Below are 6000 nucleotides of genomic sequence, written 5' to 3' on the forward strand. Positions count from 1 at the left end.
CTACTAGTAATATGACACAGAGGCTTTGAATGTGCCTGTGGCTACAGCTCCTTGCTTTGTGTGGCACTGGGGACAAACAGTCCTGGTAGAATCTGTTTACTCCTGTCTAGATTTAGAAAGTGATCCTTCAGATGGAGTTGTCTTAAACCCCGAGAATATTCCTGCTTTGAATTGCCAGTGTACAGCTGGATGGAGCTGTTACTGTGATCAAGTATTGCCAATTCTTTCTAATTGGATGGGTGGAAAAGTAAGGGAAATTGTCAGCATCACCATACATCTGACATGAGTACACTAGCTGCTTCTCAGGAATTTTTCTGTGTTTGTAATTTTATAAAAGAATCAAAACCTATAAAGTAGTACTTGCATATACAAAAGGGGTGAGGAGTGGGAAAATTCTGCTTCTCTCTCTAATGTTCCTATTCATTAATGGCTCTTTGATATTTTTCTTTTTTATGAGCAACCTTTTTTTATTAGTGGAATATTTCTGGTTCCGTGGCATAACTTTAAAGTGATAGGAAAAATTATACAACTGGGATCTCAATTATTCAGCACAGCCATTTAAATCCTTCATGTTATTTGATCCAGTACAAGGTAGTATACGTCTTATTTCCAATTAGAATACAATTCTCACTATATTCATCATCTATTGATGTCTGCTTTTCCATTTGCCAGAGACATGAAACTGTGTGATTCAAGGGGTGCCATTCAGCCTACCCTACCTGTGGACAATTATGTAGTGTCAGCAAGGCTGCCTGTAGGTTTGATGCCTGGAGCCTAAGGCAGCTGGGAGCTGCTGTGCGCTTTCTTTCCTGCAAAATTTCTCGCCAGCTGACAGCGTATTGCAGAAATGGTTCCTCCATGCTTCCGCAGCCCAATGCCATTTGTATGAGCAATATTGCAGAGCCCATTTGTTTGAGACTCCTCAGCTGCATGTGGCAAAAAGATCACTTCTCATGCCTGAGGGCCATATCCTGCAAACCCCTTCAAAATTCTTTATGCTGTGTGACCCTACACTTTGCTCTCCCTGCTGTCCTGGGACAAATTCTGCTATCGACTTCAGCAAACTCTTAAAAAATGTGTCCCGCAGACTTACTAGGTGTGTATCCAGCTCTATTTGGCCAGGAAGCATGGAAAAGGCCTTTGTCCAAAAAGGCCCTTGTGATAACCACCTTGATGCACTTAAGAGATTTAATGCAGACTGTCAATCTCTCAGATTTTAAGGTCCCTTTGAAAGTAGGTTTATCATTAATCTTTTGGTAGCATAAGTATGCTATAGAAAAAGATGAGAGAAGACAAAGACTGAAGCTCAGCTGCAGAATACTCAAAACTCAAAAAATGTTTAAAAAAAATGGCCTGGGTTGGAAGAGGAGAGGCACTATGGCCAGCATACCTGTGAACTTAAAGGTGAGGGCTGGAAGGCAGCTGACCTTAAATGGTGACAAGGCTCCTGTGACACTTCCCTGGAATTAGAGGTCGGCCCACTCTCATTTCTATGTTTTTTTAGTGTGCCGGAGTCCCAACAGGATTCATGTAGACTGAGCTGAGAGCAAAGCTGGAGTATTGAAATGGACTAGTGTTTTCTGGGTCAGGGTTAACTTGAGTTACGGAATCTTCCCAAAAAAGCTGCTCCAAAGCCCCTTAGAGCTGGTGGAATGGTGGCAAACTGTGACCTTGTGAGGGACCATGTCTAAACTAAGAAGTCACACAAATGCCCACTTCTCTGTATACAGCGGGCTTCATTCTCACACTTTCAAATGAACAGGCTGCTTTCCCACTTATGCAGCTGTCAGAGAGAGATTTTAACTATTTCCTTTCAAACCTTGCTTCTTTGTCTGTGTCCAAATTTTCCTGGCGGATGACCAGAAAGAATACTGTAATCTTATGTTGAGAAGATGGATAGGGAACCCTGTTTCTTGTGGCAGAAGAACTAGAAGGATACAGTGAAATTTCCAGGCAGGAGGTTTTAGTGGAAGCAAGAGACAGAACCTTTCTGTACAACACTGAGTTACTCTGTCGGATTCAGTACCGCAGAGTGCTATGGGATGCTGGTAAGCTCTGTGCAAGCCTTGCTTTGAACTGGCTTTTTTCAATTAATATTTTTATTACAGGTGATAGATGTTTGAACTAATCCAAATGCATGGTGTTTTGCAAAGTTATGGAAGAGCATGATCTCACAGGTTTGAATTTTTGTAATGATTTTTCATAGCCCTCTTTAAAAACTTGCTAATCTCAATAGATAGCAAGCTCTAAGATTCATGGTAACACTCGAAAAACTTTAATATCCTTAAAGACACCTCCTTGTAGAGGTTTTTACAAGCAGATCAAAAGGCAGATCTATATATTTTCACATAAGTATTTTACAAGTGTTATGGTGAAAATACTTTTTTTTACTCTAGTGGTAGTGAAAAGGGTCTTAATAGCTGTAATATTACATAGCATTGGTGTCCACATTTACACAGAGAACAGCTGAGATTTAACTTACAGTTGTATTGACCAGGAACAAGCAATTTTCCTATGATGATGCAGCCAGACTATATGCAGCCTCTAAAGCTGCAGAAAGCAGCCGAATCATTTGAAAGGTAAATTAATGCATCCCTTAAAAGTGCACATCCTCAAAAAGCCTCTGCCCAGCAGAAGGCAAAAGCAGCAAGTTGCCATGTGCTGCTGTTTCTGCAGGATGAGTAATCCCTGCTGCTCAAGGCATCCATTGGGAAGGCTGCCCTGGAACAGATGTCCCAAGAAGGGGTGCTGAGGATCAATATTTTTACAAAGGTGTTCAGCATTTCACTTTTTGCCGAGAGCTGGGAGGCTATCCTTCAGATAAACATTTCTTTGCAAGGACCAAAGGAAGGAGATTCCCTGGTTTAGACAGGGAGCAGGGATGACCATCAGTGGGGAGAGGAAGGTGATTTCTTACAGCATTTGGTTTTCTTATTTTGTGGGTCTGAACCTTATGCTAGGATTTCATGCTTCCATAAGATGCAGTGCATTGAGAAGCAGAAGGACTTCAAAACATGTTTTAAATTATTTCATCTCAAAACATTAGCAAATACAGATGATCTTGGGCATTGAACTGAATCTGTAAGAATGGGGGAGGAAGACAGATAGAAAGGAGAAAAAAAACCCAACAGGGAACAGATAGACTCATTTAATTTATGTAGGAGAAAACTAAGGCACAAAAGCAGTTATGAGCAATCTGAGGTCAGTCAGAGAGAGGGAACCTTTAACTCACCATCCTTGCTTTAGTCCCCAGACAAGCGTGGCCACAAGGAAGGCCCTTGACTCCTGGCTCTGGATGCTATCCTTGCTCCCCTGCTACTCGAAGCTGAGCAAGCAGATGCTACCTGGGCTTAGAGAAGAGAGAGAGGAGGAAGATTGCAGGTGGAGGGTGCATGTCACAGGTGAAAGTGGTGGTGGGTGGTGGGGTGGCTTTGGGTTTCAAAGGTAAATACATCTATGTCACATGTCAGCAGTTACCAGAGGGTAGCTATTCCAGAGGGGTCCATCAAACTGCTGCCATCATGGGCTGTGACTTCATAGCAGTAAGAGTTTTACTTCTCTCCCAGAAGTCCTAGGTAGGCATCCAAAGGGTAGTAATAGAGAAATATCTTGGCTGCTCCATGTAGGCCAAGCCTTTCTACCTCCTTGTTCTTGTCCTTTTCCCCTCCGGGCATATGTCCCTCTGCCTGTCCACTGCATTTGCTCTCAGACATTGGCTGGGGGTGTTGGCTGCTCTGGGGTCACCACTCTGCTGAGAAACACACTCTGTCAGGTCCAGGGCTCTTTGCTCACTTTCATCACATGGATATGCATCAGCGTGTCACTTTAAAGTAGTTCAAATAAGAGATGTGGGAGAACAGATGAGGAGAAGGGAGGCAGGAAACATGTCATAAATCCACAGTGAGAGGGACTCTGAAGTAAGAGAATTAAATACTCTGGAAAACACATAAAAATCTGCTGTAGAAAGGGCACTGTCAATGCATCCTGTCAGTGCAGTTTGGTTTTTATTTCCTAGTGTGCAATATGATATAAAACAAGTTCACCTTTACTAGATGATCCATGGAAGCCTGTATTTCACATGAGATTTATTTTTCATGTGAATAGGCTTGGTGTTTCCAGACGCTGGTGGATATCAGTCGCTGTCCTATAAAACAAGGCCACCAGCACCTGTGGTCTCCCAGGGACTGTCTCTTCCAACACAAGGGCCCTCACACAAGGGCCACTTCATTGTTTCTGCTTTGTGTTTAAGTGGAGCTGAACTGAGGAATGTAGAGTTGAATAAAAATAATGGAGAAAGATCAGACCGAAATTATTTCCCTCCCCCCCAAAAGATCCCACTTGTGCAACCATCAGATATGTGAGCTTTGTGCTTTCTCATATTGCTATTGTAAAAAGAGAAAAAAACTTTGAACCCACTCAAGTATTGCAGAGGGTCTTAAATACTGCAAAGAGTTTCTATAGACATATGTCCCACTGCAGGAATCTGAAATTCCCTCAGCACCCAGAATATTAAGCAATCTGGGGCCTGTATTTTTAAATCAAGATTTGTGAGAAAAAAACATCCTGGCTTGCCTAAAAATGACAGATGAAAAGAAAAATTGCCAGTTCAGCAGCCACCAGCCTCTCTGGCAGCCAACAATTCTCAGCCATCCCCACCACCTTCATGGGATACAACATGTTCAACACAGGCAAAAGGCCTCCAGGCTCTGTCTGAAAGACTCAGTGATGCTAATGAACAATGAGGAGGAGGCTTTACACTGTTACCGACTTTAAGCATGATGAAAAATAATTTCTTTACTAAAGTGTATGAACTGGGACATCCCAGACTGAGAGGGGGACCTCCTTCCCCACTTCATTCCTTTGTCACTCTCTGTAGCTCCTTTTCTTATTCCTTGGCCACACTGCATAGTAGCAAGGACACATTCCAGTAATTCTGCTGGCAGCTGATTGTGAAGGGTCAATTGCATGGCATTGATCCTCTATCTGCATGGTATTGCAACAGACTGAAGTGCCATGGGGACGTAAATAAGGAAGAGACCATTGCACTTGGGCTTCCCTGTGGGGACCCACCAGCCAGACAGGCACATTGCTCCCTTCCCTCAGCCACCCATCTTAGTTTGATCTTTTTCCTTCCAGCACAGCTTGAGAGCTATTGCTGCTGAGACTGCATTTTCATTTCTTCTGTTTCATTGCTACTCTGTGCTTAACGTATTAGTGGTGTGAAGTAGGGAGGAAGGAAATAGAGGGGAAGCACAAGGAGCAAAGTAAACATCTTCAGGGAGGTAAAGACCTCACAGAGAAATGCTCACTCACCCTATTCAGCCAGGGGTTTTACATGCCTCAGCTTTGCATGACAGTCTCATGTGCAGCATTGCGCTTCCAGGCCATGCCAGCAGCCACGGAGGTTGTAGAGCCCTGTGAGTCAGGGTCCCACATGCTCATCCTTTATCATGCCAAGCCTTGTGGGACCTGCTTTCAGCTATGAAGCATTTGAAAAGTACAGGCACATTCCTGTCCAGATGAGCAGGCTGCTTTTATTGGGACTTCAGCTGTCTTTTCCCCAGTGGTGGGATGTTTGGAGGAGCAGTTTTCCACATGCTATGGCTCAAATACTGCCAGTAGATAAGACTACTTTGGCTTACAGCCTTCTGGGTACAGATGTGATGTCCATCCCACAAAATCCTAAGGTACTGTGAGAGCAGGCAGGGCATAACAGACCCTGCTGTTATATGCCAGGCTCCCAAAGTCACAGTGTCTGTGTGTGCAGAAGGACCCACAGAATCTCTAGCCTCTGTTGTGATGAAGGGCAAGGTCAAGCTGAAGTTTCCTTTGGGAGAGCCAGCAACCCCATGAGCCCCCAGCCTGGCTGAGATGGGGCAAGCACCTCTGAGGGACGCATAGCACAACCCCATACAGCCCTCACACCACTTGTGCAGAGAGTCTGTGGTCCTCCGCAGAGCAGATGCGTGGCAACTGATGGAGAAGAATGACGTAGTTTAT

This window comes from Corvus brachyrhynchos, unplaced genomic scaffold, assembly GCF_000691975.1.
Source record: "Corvus brachyrhynchos isolate BGI_N302 unplaced genomic scaffold, ASM69197v1 scaffold32, whole genome shotgun sequence".
Lineage (NCBI taxonomy): Eukaryota > Metazoa > Chordata > Aves > Passeriformes > Corvidae > Corvus > Corvus brachyrhynchos.